The following is an 18,149-nucleotide window of genomic DNA, read 5'->3' as shown; positions in this document are numbered from 1 at the left end:
TTAGTGTACATTTGATTTATATTGACCAAAATTTTTTCCATTGCTGTGTTACAGGTCAAGGTGACATGCATTTAAATGCACTGTAGAGCAGAGGTCATGTTTGACTGACATGAATGCTTACACTGTTTTTAATTAACTTTTACATATTATCCTAAAGTTCCTTCTCAAGAACCAGTTATTAGGAAGAAGATTGAAATGCATTTAGGACATTAGTGGAGACCTTATTTTAAAAGTCAATACTCTTGATTGTTCCCATAAAAATTATTGGAGTAAATTATTGCTGCATTTCGTTTTATAATTTGTATGGAAATCAGATCTGCTTTTTTCATTACGGACTCTGAATTCATTGTCTGTGGGTTTTTCATTGATAGTTTTGCAGAAATAATCTAAGATAGCATTGAGAAAGGCAAAATAATGAACCAAGTCTTACCCAGTACAGGAAGTGCTTTATCAAGCAAACGCATTTTCTTAGTGCTGTGAACTTTTTCATTGATGTTGATGTGTGGATGTGGAAGGAGGATGGTTTGCAGGTGAAGACGTGGATTCAATTTGTCAGCCATTCATTAGTAGTCCAGAGTAGTATAGGTTTTAGGGACACTTTAATCAACACCTGATTTGCCCCTTGAAAGAATATCTTCACAATGAATGCTGCTGCTTTTACACATTAAAATTTTTGGCTAAAAAGCATTTTGCTTTCCATGTAGCATTTTTCTCATTTATGCCCCAGGTACGAAGGTTTACGTAACTCAACAGTTTAGAACTGAAAGGTACAAAGGTTGTTTTTATTCTTCTCAGCCATGAAGCTCTTTGTTGTCCATCAAAAAGTGAGCTCTGGGCATTCAGGATAACCTACTGAGCTGCATGTAATGAAAAGGCAGAGCAAAGCTCCTCTGCTTTACAACTTTCCATGTGAACCGTTTTGATGTAAACAGAGCTACCTTCCAGACCAAAAAAGCTCCTCAACTCTACCTGCGTCTAGTGAAAGGTATCATTCCTAGATGTCAGTTTAGTTTCAGCCACACCGCGCTTCCTTAGCCTGTAGCTTCGTGCCTAGGTTTCATATTCCTAAAATAGCATCGACCCCATATTGTCCATGAGGGCAAAAGAAGTGGCAGTGTCGAAAATGCTCATAAGGGTGAAGAGGAAGTGAAGATAATAAAAATGGAAAGTGGTGAGAGAATGACAAATACGTGCATATGAGATGAATCATTCAATAGTGGGAACGATTCTGAAAGACAGAAGGTCATGCAGCGTTTCTCGTCAGTGGGCATGCACTTAAGAAGTGACTGACAAATGGAAGGTCTGTGGGGTGTCCGTATCAACTTTGGGTGCCTGATGCCAAGGGAGAAGATGCGGAGTTTGAGAAAAAGACCAGTTGTTGATGTGATGGTGCTGCTGACGAACGGCGCATTGGAACACTGTGCAGAGGAGGGCTTGGGCTTCTAGTGCAGATAACTAACCAGCTGCTAAAGCTCTGGTGCTCGGCCATGGCTGCACATGGGAATTACCTGGAGGTCTCGAAACTGCCAATGCCTGGATCCCACCCTCAGAAAACCTGATGGTTCTGGGGTATGGATTGAGCATCAGAATTTTTACAGAGTGATTCTAGTAAGCAGTCAAAATTAAGAACTGAACTAAAGATGCCCCCACGATGCCTGTGGTGTTCATTAAAGCGAGTAACTTGCCCCAACACATTAGTGGTTCTGGGGAGTGATTAAAGATACAGATTTTCAGGCTCTCTCTATCCCCAGAGATTCTCGCATAATTGGGGCCCAGGCTTTGGTATGGTTGAAAAGCTCTCCCGGTGATTTTGATTTTTAGCTAAGCCTGCAAACTGTGGAAAGTTGGCTTACCCTGTTTTGAAAAAGATGCCCTGTAGATGGGATAAAACAAAGCTTTAAAGGATTGGTGCACATTCTGATTCAGCAAAAGTACATCCAAGACTGAGCATAGAATCCACTCTGGAGTCTTTGGATCCGTAAACAAATGAACTTCTGGAAAGCTTTTCTGACATTACCCGGTTTGAGGAACTTCTAAGAAGGGTCATTTCTAAGCTTTGGAGCTCGGCAGACTTGGTTCCACATTCTCGCTTTGGGAAATTGTGCAAGTCATCAATTTCCCTGAATCTCATTTCTCTAGAATGCCTATGTCAGTTTTTTCACAAGGATCCAATTTAAGTACTGAGCACATAGCAAGAACTCACCATGTAAGGCAGCTATTGTTATTTCTAATACTTCTAATTACATTTTTGCCAGTAGGAGTTAGTATGTCATATACTTTACCTTCCTTTCATCTAGCATGAATTTTTTTCTTTTTTTTCCTCACCTTTGAATAATTCCATGTTTAATTTACTACTTTCAATGGATTCTTTTTAGAAAGCAATGTCAAAAGACCCTTGCAATGTTTTCCAATTAGAGAATGACATCGAAAGGGTCTTAATCACCTCCTGTGAGAACAAATGAAGAATGTTGATTATGTGGTTAAACAACCAATTGTTGACGACCACTCTTTATTGATCAGAGTGCTTAGATGAAATTCCAGTTGCTTTTTTTTTACTTTATAGACTCCTCACAGTATTCTCAGGTAAAACCTCGGTTTCCTGCTTTCACCAGATAAGAGAAGGTCTTTTGAGAAGAGGCCAGACAAACAAAGCTAAATTTGTAAGTGTCTTAGTATATGGCTCTAGCCTGGCAGGGGGGTGGGGCCAGTTCCCATCCAGACCCGTTTTTTACTATGTGCTTTCCTCCGAGCAGAAGTAGAACTTTGACCCCTGGCATGTCAGGGTTCAGGTTTAGCAGGTTCAGATGAGGCCAGCTTTAACGAATGTCATTTTAACCCAGAGTGTTGTTTTTGAAGCTGTTACTGCAGTCACGTGTGCTCCTTAGGTGAGTTCTGGGCCTAGAAAGTTCTGGGGAGCTCATCTTTCTGTGACCCAGACGATCCTGAATGCCTGGCTGGAGAGGCTGACGGTCTGTTTAAGTGGAAGTTTAGGTCAGAGTTTATGTGATGTGCTGTGAGCACGTTCGCATACTGGGTGCCGTGTAGAGCCTGAAGGGGGCCTGGCTGGGAGAGCCAGGCAGAGGTGCCAGGCAGGAGCTGTGAGAGGGGCAGTGGGTGAGGGCTGGGGAAAGGCGCAGACATGTGGGGTGGGAGGGACAATTTTGTCAGCTGCAGTATTTACTTACATTCATTTATTCAACCAGTAGCTCTTGAAGGCCTGCAGTGTACCAGACACTGCCCGGGTCCTTGGGGTTGCCATCACTTTAAGCAGTTTTCTTTCCCAGACCCTCGAGACATTTCAGATTTCCGTCTCAAAGTGGTTCTTTCTATTTGTGAACACAGTGTACGCGAGAGCTGTAGTTAAGTCAACGAATCCTCTATCACTCCATGGAGAGCTGAACATATAAATACCATTCTGTTAACAAGCTTAAATAAGAATAAACTGTTAACCTCAGTCTCATTATCTTTAACATAGGTTGACAATAGTCCCTAACCCATAAGATCATTCCTGAGATAAAATAGTATAATGTGTATGAGATGCCTGGCAAGATGTTTGCCTCAGATTAGTTAGCTCAGTAGGTACCGTGTTTCCCCCAAAATAAGACCTGACCAGAAAATAAGCCCTAGCCTGATTTTTCAGGATGACACCCCTGAACATAAGCCCTCATGCGTCTTTTGGAGCAAACCTTAATATAAGGCCCGGCCTTATTTTGGGGGAAACACAGTATGGCTGTTATCATTAGGCCTCTTTCTGCTTTCACAGCTTTGGTCCAGTCCGTCCCCTGAAGGCCAGGTATAAAGAATACAGCCAAAAAGCTAACGTGAGAGACAGGCAGGCAGCCGGGAGAAGGGTTTCTCTGCAGGTCTCCTTCTTACCTAACACATTGGGGAACCGGTGGCGGGGTTGGGGGGTGCGTTCACTAGGTGAGGTCAAGTACAGAGGAAAATCAACACGTGTCCCTTGGGTGCTGGCCAGTGGCAGCATGTTTTACTGGTTCGGATACCGGACCATGCAGCATCAGAGCCACTTAGGAATCAGGTTGTGTTTCTCTTGTAAACTTGGCTCCTTTGGGAGGACATTCTATAAGAAGAGAAGTAGCAGTGCAGTTAGAGAGTGGACTTTGGAGGCGATGACACCTGGTCACTTCCTCACTATGTGTTTAATGGGCTAGTGATATAAATGCTCTGAGTCCTGGATCCTTAATGGGGATACGAGTAACTGCTTCATAAACAATAGGGGTTTTAATCAAAAGAAATAATTGGTGTAATACAGTGGGTTCTATAGTAGTTAGTGTTGGCATTTGTTTCTAAAATGTTAAAGCTTTATATCGGATTTATAGAGAGAGTTCTCTGAGTGAGGCTTGTGTAGGATTTCTGATTTGAGGACAGTTGATGCTGTAAACTCCTCTCTACGTAGTTCCTTCGCTTTACCACCAACACAAAACAGAAACAACAGAAATCATGCCTTTCAAGTAAACATTTGATGGAAATCCCAGTATGGCAGAGGGACGTGAGGTTCATGAAGTTGAATTAGAGTTTGACTTGTGTTTATTTTATCCACAAACTGTATAGAATTGTTTCTTGTGTCCAGTAGACACACTCTATCAAAACCAATTGATTCGTGACATAGTTTTAAAAAATGAAAAATACTATGCCGTGAAGAAAGATGACCCAGCACTCCAGAGAGCTCGCATATTAAGACTTAATTTTTATGGGGAAAAAGTACGTAAGTCTTATGGATAGCGCAGGCAAATATGTGCTTCTAAAGAAGTCTTCCTTTAATACTTGGCCGTCATTTGCTAGAAGCTTATGCAGTCTAGGGGGAGTGCAGAAGGTGTCTGGGCTTGAAGGCAAACCAGACCTGGGTTCTCACCTGGGCATGCCTCCTCATGCCTCAGTCTCCTCCTTTGTAAGATGGGGGGAAGAATGCTAGCACCAAGAGCTGTGAGGACAAAAACTTAATTGAGATACTAAGTGAAAAGCACCTAGTCTAGTACAGTGCGAGGAATGTACTAAAAACAATTGGCTGTTACAATCCTGGATCTAAAAAGCAGGAGGAGAAGAGCAGGTTCTCGTTATTGCAAGCTGGGCACAAGGAGCACTCGTTTTGCCTCTGCTTGTGTCATCGCTGCCGCTGGCCTGGGCGGCCCCGCTCTCTTGCTCCCGTCCAGGGCCCGAACTCTCTGATTCACTGCACGGGAGGAAGGAGGGTGCTCTGGAGATTGTGATGAAGCCTGCTGTGATGCCGGTGCTGTGAGAGGCCTTTCTGCTGGCACAGTTGTCTTTCTCTGGACCAAATTGCCAGGCCCTGCAGGGACCAGCATCCCACTTCAGCCGTTTGGGTCCCAAGGCCTTGCTTCTGCCTCAGTGGTCTGAGAGAGGGGGCGGGCATTCTGGTGCATGATGGGATGTTCCTGGAAATGCAAGGGATTTGGAAGTCATGTTTGAAACATGTACCCAATTCACTGGGGCTTAATTTACGCAACCAAAGAGAGTTTTCTAGTATTGTTTTTCATACTGGGGAGGAACTTAAAACAGAAACTCATTGTAAGCTTAAATGTCAAGTAAATGTGCTGAGTCAAAATATAGGAAACACTGTCTCCATAAAGAAATGCATGTGGAACCAGAAGGCCAAGAACTGACTTGTTAAGTAATAATGGTTAAAAATGATTTAAAACTCTGTGTGTGTGTCTGTGTGTGTGTGTTTAACGTGAAATTATGTGAAAGGTGGACTTAAATAGTCCTTTTGTTTGATTTGTTCAGTTTTTGCTTCTTTGGCTGCCCTAGGACTATGCATTGTATAATGGAGTTCTAAGGAACTGAATTTTCCTCCAGAATTTCTTGTGGACCATTTTGTATTTAAGTCTTTATAAACAGTTCTACTGATTTCCATCATGTGATACACAGACCATTCTTAAATGAATATAGGTAGGCACTAGGTTCTTAAGGTGGCGATAGTGCTGTCATTTGGAAAGTGTGCATTTAGTTTACAATTTTTTAGATTTGAAGGGATTTTTTTTTTTTTTTAAGAAACATTTACTTTATGTTAGCGGTATATTCATTTTCATTGGCCATTTCATTGATTTATAAAAATGAAGCCATGGTAGTTTTTGAAAGTCCTTCAACATATTTTGAACGGCTCACTTAATTCATATATTTGTAACATTGTATGATAGTTAATTTTAAGGGATAGTTCCATAAAAGATGGATGGAGATTATTAAAGATCGGTGCCGTTTAACCTCTTTGCTCTTAGTCTAGTATGCAAAGGAAGCGGAGCATTTATCTATTATAAAGTAGCATAATTCACGTAACGTAGTAAATCGAGTCTTTGCATGCCTGCTTGGTGCCAGCTGCAGGCAAATGACAACTCGAAGGCAGGATTCGAGCCCTCAAGGAGTTTGTACTTTAGCTCTACACCAACCAACCGTACCCACGAAGGAATAATGAATGCTTTATGGTAATCCATAGCAAAAAAGAATATTGTACTGAATGGAAATTTGGAGAATGAGATGAGTGAGGAGTGAAGTGCCTGGAAGACTTCCTGCAAGAAGTTGTGCTCAAGGTGCATTTTGAAGCCTAAGTAGGATTCAGGTAAGCAGATGGCATGGATAGGGTCTTTGTGGAGGAACCCACCCCCCCAAAAGATAGAGAGATATAAATGAACATTAAATGACGGGGGATGAGAGCAATGCCCCATGTGACATGGAGGATAGAGAATGGAAGTATTTTGGATACAAGGGGCAGGGCCAAATTGCAGAGGTCCCTGTGGAGGAATGAATGCCTTTGTTCTGTTTGCTCCTGGAGGGTGAACAGTGACCGTGTTGAAGATGTCAAAGTCCATTCCACTTCTGACCAGGAGTGGGGAGTGGAGGGCACATTCTAGTAGGTGGAGTGTCTGAGTTGCTTTGGGGGGAGGGGTGCAGAGGGGAAAATGCCCATCGCTGGCATCCGGTACGGGTGGGATTGGAAGCTCTGAAATGTCATAACTTTGTGCAGAAACCAACAGGGTGGCATAACATGTTTCTGAACAGCAAAGTGACGTGAAAATGGGGAAATCATGTTGATTAAGCTTAACTTGGTGTGCAGAAGGTTTCCAAAGGGGGTTGATTGGAGGCGACTGTGGGGCTTGCTGTGACCCAGGCGGGGCTAGGGGTCTGGAGAGATGATGAGGATGAAGGTCGGGAGTGGCACAGAAGCATAGAATGGACATGGGAGAGTCTAAACTGAAAGTCAGGGGGCTTTAGAAACTGTCCAGAATTGGCAGCTAAAAGAAAAGGATGAATAAAAAATAAAATTTCGTCTCTACTTACCTCTTTTTCTTATCCCATTTGGCATTTACTCCCTGCCCTACGTGCCTGAACTGCTCCCTCAGTAGCTGGAGGTTTGGGGTTCTCATGTCTCTGAGTCTGAAGTTCTGCAAGCTGCAGGAAGCCTATCCTGCCACCCCTACCCAGAGTTGGCTAGCTTGTGTTTCCATTCCCGAACCAGCCGAGTTTCACTTCCTTCTAATAGCCAATGGTGAGATTGTCACTTTTGCCCAAGAGTTTTCTTCCTGTTCCCTCATCTTCAAGTCTACAAGCCAACGAGTGACACTCTCCCATGGAGAACCTCAGGCCATAGTCTGAAAGGCGGCCGCCTCACTGGCTGGATCGCCATTCTGTTCAGGTGATGCTTGAGACTCAGCCTGATTCTGGCTTTTCTTGGAAAGGAAAGGCAGGGAAAAAGGGGCCATGCAACAGAATGATGGCTAACCAGGGAGGATCCATGAATGGCACAGCTACAGTGAGCCACATCTGCCTTGAGCTTTGAAAGAATTCTTAGATAATGAGAGGACATCCTACTTGGGACCAGGGGTGGGAGAATGGGGTGGTGGTGGTGGTACCACTTCCTTTGTTGTTCACAGAACTCAATAAATAGGTTTCTTCACTCCCTTGCCAAGTGCCTGGTTCGTGTTCAGTTCAGTTGAAGCATGTGGGTAGGAGAGCCCCAGTGTGTGGTTAGGGGACCCATCGGTGCCAGGAGAACAAGGTGGAGAAAGGGCCTGTGGAGATGCTATGGAACCTCAAGAAGTGGTTTTGTCAGGATGGGGTGGAGGAAGAGGGGTGAGAGGGATGGAAGTCAGATTGCAGTGCATTAAGGAAGTTGGATAGAAAGTGGGGAGAAGTGGGTGTGGACCCTGCCGGATGCTTTGACAATGAAAGGAGGGAGAGATGGTTCCAGCAAGAAGGGAAAGCAGGGTCAGGTGAAAGCTTTTTCTAAATCAGAACACAAAGTGGGAATGCAGTTTCCTGGGAGACTAAGGGTTGCTCTTGGAGTTGCTTTTCCTGTCAGTTTACAGACTTGTGCTGATGACTCAGCCATACAAAGTTTAGGATTAAGGGATGACTTTCGAGCAGCAGTGTCCCATAGAAATATGATGCGAGCCACATAGGGATTTAAAGTGGTTTTTTGTTTTGTTTTGTTTTTTGTTGTATTGGGGAATATTGGGGAACAGTGTGTTTTTCCAGGACCCATCAGTTCCATGTCAAGTCGTTTTTTAGTGTAGTTGTCGGGGGGCGCAGCTCAGCTCCAAGTCAGGTCATGGTTTTCAATCTAGTTGTGGAGGGTGCAGCTCACTGGTCTGTGTGGGAATTGAACCAGTGACCGTGTTATGAGCACCACGCTCTAACCACCGAGCAAACTGGCCATCCCCACATAAGGATTTAAAATTCTCTAGTAGCCGTATTAAAAAAATTCAAAAGAAACAAACAGATAATATGAGTCATATTTTATTTAGCCCAATAAACCCAAAATATTATTTCAATGTGTCATCAACATAAAAATTGAGATTTTTAAAATATTTTATTTTGTAGTAATTCTTTGAAATCTGATGTGTTTTCACACTTACAGGACATCTGCACTTGGACTAGCCACAGTGAAATGCCCAATAGCAGCAAGTGGCAAGTGCTGCCACATTGGACAAGGCAGAGGGAGAGAAAAGGAGGGGTCCAGTTTACAGCAAAACTTGCAGCGATGCAGGAAAGAGGGTATCCACTTTGGGGAGCTCAAATCCCGAGTTTTAGCTTCTTCAGCCACTGTTGAGAAGTTAGTCTGACTATTATTTGTACTGTCACCGTGCACCCTCCATCTTGCGTTTGGCTCAGACGAGGTGTGTTGCGCTTGGGGTGGACCCAGCCTTAAGTAGATGGAGTTGGAAGCAGTTATTCAGGTGGCCTCAAGTCACTCTTGGGGCTCAGTTTCCTGCTTTACCACTTATTAGCTATGAGTCACTGAGCAAGTCACTTTACTCTCTGTGCCTCAGTTTTCTGATCTCTAAAATGGGGATCGGAATAACAAATTTCATTATATGAAATTCTACAGTATGTCATAGGGTTGTTTCAAAAATTAAATGTGGAGCGCTGACCCACAGTTAAGACGTAACAAATAAATTTCAAAAGATGTTTTAGATTACTGTGAGTTCATGTTAATCATTGTAGATTAAAAAAACACAAAAAAACCTTCTCTAGGGACTAGGACTTTATGAAATGTTATTTGAAGTTGGAATTTAAACAAAAAAACGGCCTCCTTCAATCTTGTGTTTTTCTTTGGGAAAATATGAAAACATAAAGTTTCATATTTACTAAATTAAAATATATGAATACATTATTCTTAGGAGCCACCATAGGGTAAGTGAACTCTTTAAAATCTTTCCAAAAAACGGAAGTGCAAACTTGAATTGGAAGACTTTGGTGTTTCTGAGAAGCGTGCCACTGACATAAGGCAGTTTGGTTCTTTCTAATTGCATCCCACGTTGGAAAAACTTTTTTTCGTTATGAATACCTGAATACAGAGGCTGTCAGGATGGAGCTGAGGGTGGGGAGCAGGGGAAGTAGAAAGCTTGTACCAGCTACTGCGCATGTGCCCTTTGTCTGTCAGTCAATGTCCCATTTATCAAATGAGCTTTTACAATAACCAGATAGCTGGAGCACTCCCCTACGTAAGGATGCAGGAACCTGCTTATGTCCAGCTCAACCCTTCTGACTGAGCCCAAAGTTGGAAAATGGGCCTGATAAAAATGTTTAGTCTGCAGGGCCTCGTTTTATTTATCATATCAGAAAAGAACAATGTTTTGTTGTGTTGTGGTCAAAATAGAAGCCGACCTTGCTTGTTCACAAAAGCTCAAATCCTGGAGATAAGGGGGGCAAAATAATAGAGTACAATGGAAAGAGTAGAGTGTAATTATTTGTAGCTTGTCAAGTAGAGCCCTTTGAAGCCCCAAGTGATTCAAATCTGGGAACTCTGCACAATTCTGTAAACTAACCACAACCAACATCAGAGAAATCTCCCCTGGTCCGCAGACAGCGCTGAAATTGCATCAGTTTGTCATGCACTGAGCATGCCAGCCTCACACAATATCATTTGGTTGCAAATGGGCCTGCCCCCAAAGCCCTGAAACACATTCTGTGGTATCTGACTCTTGGCCTGCGATTTGTCATGTCCCTGCTGCTATCAGTGTACAGTAATTTTAATAGATTCTGATGGTTTCCTTGTAGAAACACAGGATGCATCTGGTTTGGGCACAGGACATGGGAGAGACTCTTCTGGCTGAAGACAACAGAAGTGTCTGCAGAAAACCTGGAGATCCATTTTATTTCATTAAAAATTGGTTTTAGCGGATAGGGTTGTATTTTCTGAATTAAGGGGAAAAAATTCTCTGCACCGTTTAATAGCAGTAAAACATATTGCTTGTTTACATAAGGTAACTACTTATCTTCAAAGTAGTTACCTCTTTAGAAATGTATTGCTGGTAGCAGTCTCAGCTTTTAGAAATCACAGCTGTTAAGTTTGGAATCAGTCGAATGTAGTAGTTTACTTAGCCCCTTGCTACTCAAAACGTGGCCCATGGATCAGTAGCAGCTTGTGAAAAATGCAGATTCTCCGGCCCCACCCCAGACCTACAGAAATCAGAGTCTGCATCCTCACAAGCTCCCCAGGGATACCCACATGCATTAGAGTGTAAGAAGCTGAGAACCTCAGGGTTAGAGCTAGAGTCCGAGAGATCTGTGTTTGAATCCATCTTTCTCGCTTGGTGTGTTTGACTTCGGGCAGTTCGTTCAGTGTGCTAAACTGCAGATTCCTCATCTATAGAGTGGGGATTATATAACTACATCCTATGGTTCTTTTGAGGAGTAAATAAAATTATGAACACATAGAGACATAAATATCTCTACCTATATCTCTATCTATATATACAGTGCCTACGTAGAGAAAGCATACAATAAATGAAAGCTATATCGTGGTGCTTTCATGGACTTTTACTTAAGAGCCTTAAAATTTGTCTCATTGTGAAATAACGCACTGCAAATAATTCCCACAATATAGGGATTGTGAAATTTAGAGCTGAACTATAGCTGACTATGGCAGCAGTTACTGCCCCTCCCCTCATAATCACCTGTTGTATTAACCTCTGTCCCATAGCTGTGGTGGCAGAGCCATGGGCAATACTGGCCCCCTAGAGAAGTCTAGGAAGTGTCCCCTCTGACTCCTAGAGACTGGGCTGGGCACCACCTCAGTGTTGACCAGAGTCTGGTTCCAGAGCCCTGCCCTTGGCTCCTGGCCTCCTGGCCCTGACCCACCATGGAAGAAGCTCCTGTCCTCATCCCTACGCCCTGTGTTCTGGTCCTGCTGTGGGTGCTCAGGGCTGTGTCCCCGAAACCTGATTGTCGTAGGTGGGATGCAGGCACTGTTTCCTAGTATGGACCTGTGGGAAACATACGGAGACAAAAATGAACAGCCCGGTGTAAAACAACAATTTTCCTCCCACCTTGGAAAACAGTATGATTCCCTCCCTCCCTTCCTCTCTCTCTCTTCCCTGCCTCACAATTATTCTCTCAATTTCTGTCTACAAATGTGAAAATTTCAGCTCACTGACTTTTAAAATTGTGAACAAGAACATAAAACGTTAGTGAATTAAATCACTCAAATATACAATTTATTTCCGTATCTGGATCAGTTAAGGAAATGGGAATGGAGGGTATATGGGGAGAAATGGGAGTGGGTGAGGAATTGGGGAAAGCTGGGCAGAGAGACAGAGGGATGGGGTGCAGGACGGATGGAGCGTATCGGGGGGAGGGGAACAGACAAAGGAAACGAGTACAGAGCAGGGAAGTGTGGAGACCAAGAGGAGGTTTGTTCAGTGTCAGCTGACTAGCTCATTAGTGTTGCAAAAAGTAGGAAGGAGGTGACTGTCTTTTAACACAGGTTCCTAATCTTGAAATTGCCTGTAACATCTTGTACGTATGTGTATGTTTCCACAGAGGTCTCCAGCTTTGTAAATCTGAGACTCCCAAGTAAAGCTGACAATCATTTACTTCAGATCACAACTCCAAATGACCTTCCTGCCAAAGCTGAAACTGTTCTCTGTTGTATTTCTATATATTTAAGGTTTTCCTTTTTTGTTAACATTAATACAATAATGTCTTTCAGTATTTCTTACAGATGGTTAGTGTCTAGTTCAATCTCTTGCTGTGTCTTGAAATGCACAATGGCCTATCTTTCTAAATATTACCATTACATTTTTTCTTTTCAAACTTTGCCCTTCATTTTGTTTACGTGGTGTATCACATTAAATGATTTGCGGATAATGAACCAACCTTGCCTCCCAGGAATAAATCACACTTGATCATGGTGCGTGATCTTTTTGATATATGGCTGAATTCTCTTTGGTAATATTTTGTCATATTTTGAACTGACTTGATTAATTGGTGGCTTTAGTGATGGTTAGTTTCTGCCATGACTCTATGAACTTCTGTTAATGTTAGTGCATTACATTAAAGTGCTCTGTGTCCAGTAAGCTTTCAGAACTGTCAGAAATACATTACTCGAGATTGTCACATCATTGATTCTCACTTTAGAACTTTGCTTGGATGGATTGATATATATTTTCTGTGGTAATCTCATTGGTCTGTAGAGGAAGGAAATTTAGTGTCAGTGTTAATGAATACTGTTTGATTTATTCAACTGAATATGCAAACATCCAATTTAACTTAGGAAATTAGAATTTGGAGGTCTCATATGTGAAACATTTTTTCGAATTTTTCCTTGGATTCCTATAGGAATACGTTGGTTTGACATGAATTCTGGATCTTCTCTACTTTTTGCTGTATTGAATTAGCTTCAGTTGTTTCTTTATCTGGCAAAATATGTCAGACAATTAATTTCTCTTAATAAACTCTGTACTCAATAGTACAGCCGCAACGTAAGTTGACTCACTTTAAACTTTAATAATAGAGAATATAATATGTGTGTCAGGTGAAGATTAAGAGAAAGGTTCTGACCAGAGAAGTGGGGATGGAAGATTGAATAACAGGTATCAAGTCGTCAGGAAGCTGTGTGGTTACCAAGAGGAGGGAAGATCATCTTTCTGCTGCAGAGTCTGTGTTCTCGTGGAAGGTATGAGTATGTAGCCTCTCTGAGGGGTAGCTAAAGACTTATACCCAGCTTCTTAGAAAAATGCATCCATTTCAGAAAGTGTACCAACACTTCTGCCTGACAATTGTACCAGGTTGGCATATGTATTCCGGAAAATCCACTGTCCATTTCAGAGACATGTTTGTGGAAAAGGACATATGTATTTGAAATGAGATGGGTATAAACAATTTAGAAGTAAATGGGGCAAACAGTTCAGTTTTTTGTTTTTTTTTTATTAAATTTATTGGGGTGACAATTGTTAGTAAAATTACATAGATTTCAGGTGTACAATTCTGTAACACATCATCTATAAATCCCATTGTGTGTTACCACCCAGAGTCAGTTCTCCTTCCATCACCATATATTCGATCCCCCTTACCCTCATCTCCCACCCCCCACCCCCCTTACCCTCTGGTAACCACTAACTATTGTCTGTGTCTATGAGTTTCTGTTTCTCATTTGTTTGTCTTGTTCTTTTACAGTTCAGCTTTTTAAAAGTACAAGTGAAGGGCTGGCCTTGAATAGGGGGACGAGTTCCCTTCTTCTGTGAGGATGAACTGAGGAAAAGCAGCTGGATTTATAGGTCTGGATGGGGGTGTGTGAGTTACCAGCCCGTGTTTCCCCAAAAATAAGACCGGGTCTTAACCGCATTTTCCCGAAAATAAGACCAGTCTTACATTAATTTTTGCTCCAAAAGTCGCATGAGGGCATATTTTTAGGGGATGTCTTATTTTTTCATGTGCAGCAATCTGCATTTATTCAAATACAGTCATGTCATCTTCTTCTGGAACATCGTCATAACGTACTAAATGCGTCTGTCTGGCTGACATCTTAACTGGGGCTTTTTTCAGGAAAACACAGTATGTTGCTTCTCTCCTGCTTGTGTCCCCACCTCTTCTCCTCAAGCTTGTTCTCTGTTCCATCTAGAGCAGACACCTGTTGCTCACAGTCTGGCCCAAAGCGTCCAATGCCCCAGGCCCCTCCTGTGCCAGGGTCCTGCCCCTCTGGGCTCGGCATCCCCTGCAGCGTCTCCACCTTCTGTAGCATCCTCTTTTGTGCATGCGCTGACTGTTGTGCTTTTCTCCTTCACTCCTTCAGAATGCCTTATCATCTGTAACAGTTTTTGGTTTACTGATAGCACCCATTCTGATGTGGACACAGATTTGTTATTTTCAAATATATCTCTAATGTCATTGCTAGGAATTCGGGGCAGGAGGGAGAGCCTGGAGCCGGCCTATACTCAGCTCACAAACTTAACCCTGTACCAAGCATCCCCTCCTTTCCTTTGGGCCTGGACTTTCATGGATGAGTAGGAAGTTAAGGAATCAGGGGATTTGGAATAAGGGTAGAAGTTAGGAGGATTCTGGGTTTCGGAAAAGTAAGGGCAAACGGAATTAGGTATAGTGTGTGCTTGAGGACAGGGAGGAGGTCCAGAGCAAGTGGTTGGTCTCAGAAGTATCAGGAATATGGTTGCAGGTAAGGGAGAGGCCAAGGAGACACTACAGCTACATGGTGATAGCTTATACTTGATTTACAGTAGAAGATTAAAGATATTTAATTGATTATTGACATTAGGGAAGCATTAACGTTTAGTAATTAATTTGCGAATACTTATGCAATACTTTGTAGAAGAAAATTAATGTGAGTTTTAATAAAATTGTCCGTTTATTTTGATTAATAGTAGATTTCCATCATCTTAATTTGTGTTTTCTGTTGATCAGGCTTCATTCCTGCCTCTTTCTCTCCTTTCCTGTGTTCTGTTAGATGGCTGGCTTTCTTTCTCTCTCCTTTGTATGTACTTCTCCAGCTGTTCTGGAAGTTATAAATTTTAGAATTTTTAATATTAAAATTTAACATTTATTCTCTGCTAAATATATTTCTAATATTTAAAATTATTCATTACTTTTTTCTATTGCCTGAGCAAGGCAAGAACCTTAGCACACCTTAACCACTGTACTCTCCCACCATCCCATTTTCCTTTTTATGGGGAGTGAGAGGGATCTAGGATTTCTTTTTTCCTTCCTTCCTTCCTTCCTTCCTTCCTTCCTTCCTTCCTTCCTTCCTTCCTTCCTTCCTTCCTTTTTTTGAGTAAGGAAAGGTTTATTGATCAATTGAGCAAGAGGCGCCAGCTGAGCAGATGGGAAACCTAATCCTCAAATCCGTCTTGAGAAAATACAGAGTCGGCCAGGGTGGGGCTGGAGGCAGCGACCCGGTGTGGTGCGGGGCTGCCCTGATCTGCCTGCGCTCCTGGTTGCTGCTCTGCGCCCGCTGGAGAGAGTGACAGGAAAATGATCTGACATCGAGTAAGAACCCGTGGCAAGAGCCAGTGAAACTGAAGAGAAAGTGGACATTGCCGTTGGCTTCATACATACCTCTGGATTATGGCAGGAAAAGTGAAATGGGTCACTGATACTGAGAAGTCAGTGCTGATAAATAACTTTGAAAAGAGAGGATGGGTCCAAGCGACAGAAAACGAGGATTGGCGTTTTTCCTGGATGAGCATGCCAACCATCCAAAATGGCTTTAGTGTCGCAACTGGCCGTCAGCTCTCAGACAATCAAATAGTCAGCCATTTTCCGAATCACTACAAATTGACCTGGAAGGATCTGATGGTGAAGAATATTAAGATCCAGGAAAGAGCTGGAGAAAGAAGGGAGTCCTCTGGCAGAAAAAGATGAGAATGGAAAATACCTCTGTCTGGACTTTGTTCCATTCACCTACATGCTGCCTGCCGACTACAACCTGTTCGTGGAGAAGTTCAGGAAAAGCCCCTCTAGCACCTGGATCCTGAAACGTTGTGGCAAAGCCCAGGGCAGAGGCATCTTTCTAATCAACAAGTGCTCACAAATCAAAAAGTGGTCCCGGGACAGCAACACACCTTCGTTTGTATCTTAATCCACTAAGGAAGCCTACATGATATTTCTGTGTATTAACAGCCCATCACTAAATGGTGGGAGGAAGTTCGACCTGCGCTTGTAGGTCCTGGCGCCTCTGTACAGCCCACTGCGCTGTCACATATGTGTCTAGAAGCTTGTGTTCTGCCGCTTCTGCACCGTAACAGAAACCCCCAGCACCAGCAGGCTGGACAACATACTTGTTCATCTCACCAACGTCACCGTTCAGAAACCTGGGGAAGACTGCAGCCACGTCCATGGGGGCAAGTGGACTGTGAACAACCTGCAGCTCTCCCTGGAGAGCACCCGAGGCAAGGAGGTGACCTGCAATTGGTTCGAGGAGACCCACTGGATTGTAGTGCAGTCGCTGAAGGCTGTGGTGCAGGGATGGACAATGACAAGCTCTGCTTTGAGTGCTGCGCCTACGACATCATCCTAGACGATAAGCGGAAGCCCTGGCTCATGGAGGTGAATGCATTCCCATCTCTCACCTTCAGCTCCACCAGTGATCGAATCCTTAAGTATCACCTGATTCGCGACACCCTCAGTATTACAGTCCCTACTGGTGAAATTCCAGACTGTCAATGGAACAAGTCGCCCCCAAAGAAGTTTTGCACAATTATGAGATTGTATACATTTGCCTGTGATTGTGTTGTCATCCTCGTGTGTCTGGGACTGAGGGGTGCCAACGCCCAACTTGGATTTTCTGGGTATATGTGGATTGACCTTATGTGGGCAGACTATTTCATTTATTAATGATGTTGTGATGAGTTTCCTACAATTCTTTGATAAAGAATACATACTTCCCTTATCTCCTTAAGCCCAAAAGAGAATTCCTCTAATGATTAGCATGTCTATACGCAAGAATAAGCAGAACTATTAATTAGCCTGAAGGCCATGTGATAAAGCAGACTCGAGCAAGGTGGACTCTGAGAGACCCATCTTGCATTCTGTTATAATTTCCCCAGGATCTAGAATTTTTGTTCAATTTTTTAAACAAAATTATTTTATCAAATATTTTATCAATATCTATACTCACTATTTTTTCCTGAATCCCAATGTTTCAGTCTGGGTTTACATTTTATCTGCTGAAGTATAGTTTATTCAATTTTAAGCAAGAATCTCTGGGTGGTAAACATCAATAAAATCAAATTAATTAATTTTAAAAATCTTAATTTTGCCCATACGCTTGTTTAGCACTTTAGCTCCATTCACAAGTCTGAGTTAACAGTCATATTTTATCAATACTTTGAATATATTACTACACCATCTTCTGGCATCTGTTGTTGCTGATAAGAAGTCTGCAGTAAGCCTAATGGTTGTTTTTCTGTAAGTGATCTGATTTTCTCTCTAATAGCTTTTAAAACTTTTCTCCCTCTCTTTACTGTTTAGCATTTTCAGTACAGTATGTCCAGGAGAGAATTAATTTTCATTTATCCTTTTATCACTTTGTGCTTTTTTCAGTCTTAGGTCTAATGTCTTTATTGAACTCTGGAAAATTGTCAGAACTTGAACTGCTTTTAGATGTATGCAGAGGCTGTTCCATCCATCCTCCAAGTCCATTCAGTACTCTTTCACATTTTTACATCCTTATCTGTCTGGCTGTGTTCTGGGTAATTTCCCAAGATTTCTCTTCCACTTCACTAATTCCCTCTTCAGCTTTGTCTAATCTGTTTAACGGAAGCACTGAGTTATTAATTTCACTGACTATGTTTTTCATAGATAAGATTAATGTTTGGTTCTTTTTAATGTCCATCTATGTATGTTCCACTTAATCTACTTTGGTTTTACAATTTTTTATCTTT

General features: G+C 42.4%; 1 protein-coding gene and 1 pseudogene across 2 annotated transcripts in view; both read left to right on the top strand.

Moving 5' to 3' along the window:
* The window catches only part of SNX24 (sorting nexin 24), a 139,022-nt gene that overhangs the window by 16,046 nt on the left and 104,827 nt on the right, over positions 1 to 18,149 (top strand). The window lies entirely within an intron of this gene.
* LOC109445556 (polyglutamylase complex subunit TTLL1) lies at positions 15,829 to 16,991 on the top strand (annotated as a pseudogene).

This window comes from Rhinolophus sinicus, linkage group LG03 (genome assembly GCF_036562045.2).
Source record: "Rhinolophus sinicus isolate RSC01 linkage group LG03, ASM3656204v1, whole genome shotgun sequence".
Taxonomy (NCBI): Eukaryota; Metazoa; Chordata; class Mammalia; order Chiroptera; family Rhinolophidae; genus Rhinolophus; species Rhinolophus sinicus.
The sequence above is the reverse complement of the archived record's forward strand: the minus strand, read 5'-3'. Positions and strand labels throughout refer to the sequence as shown.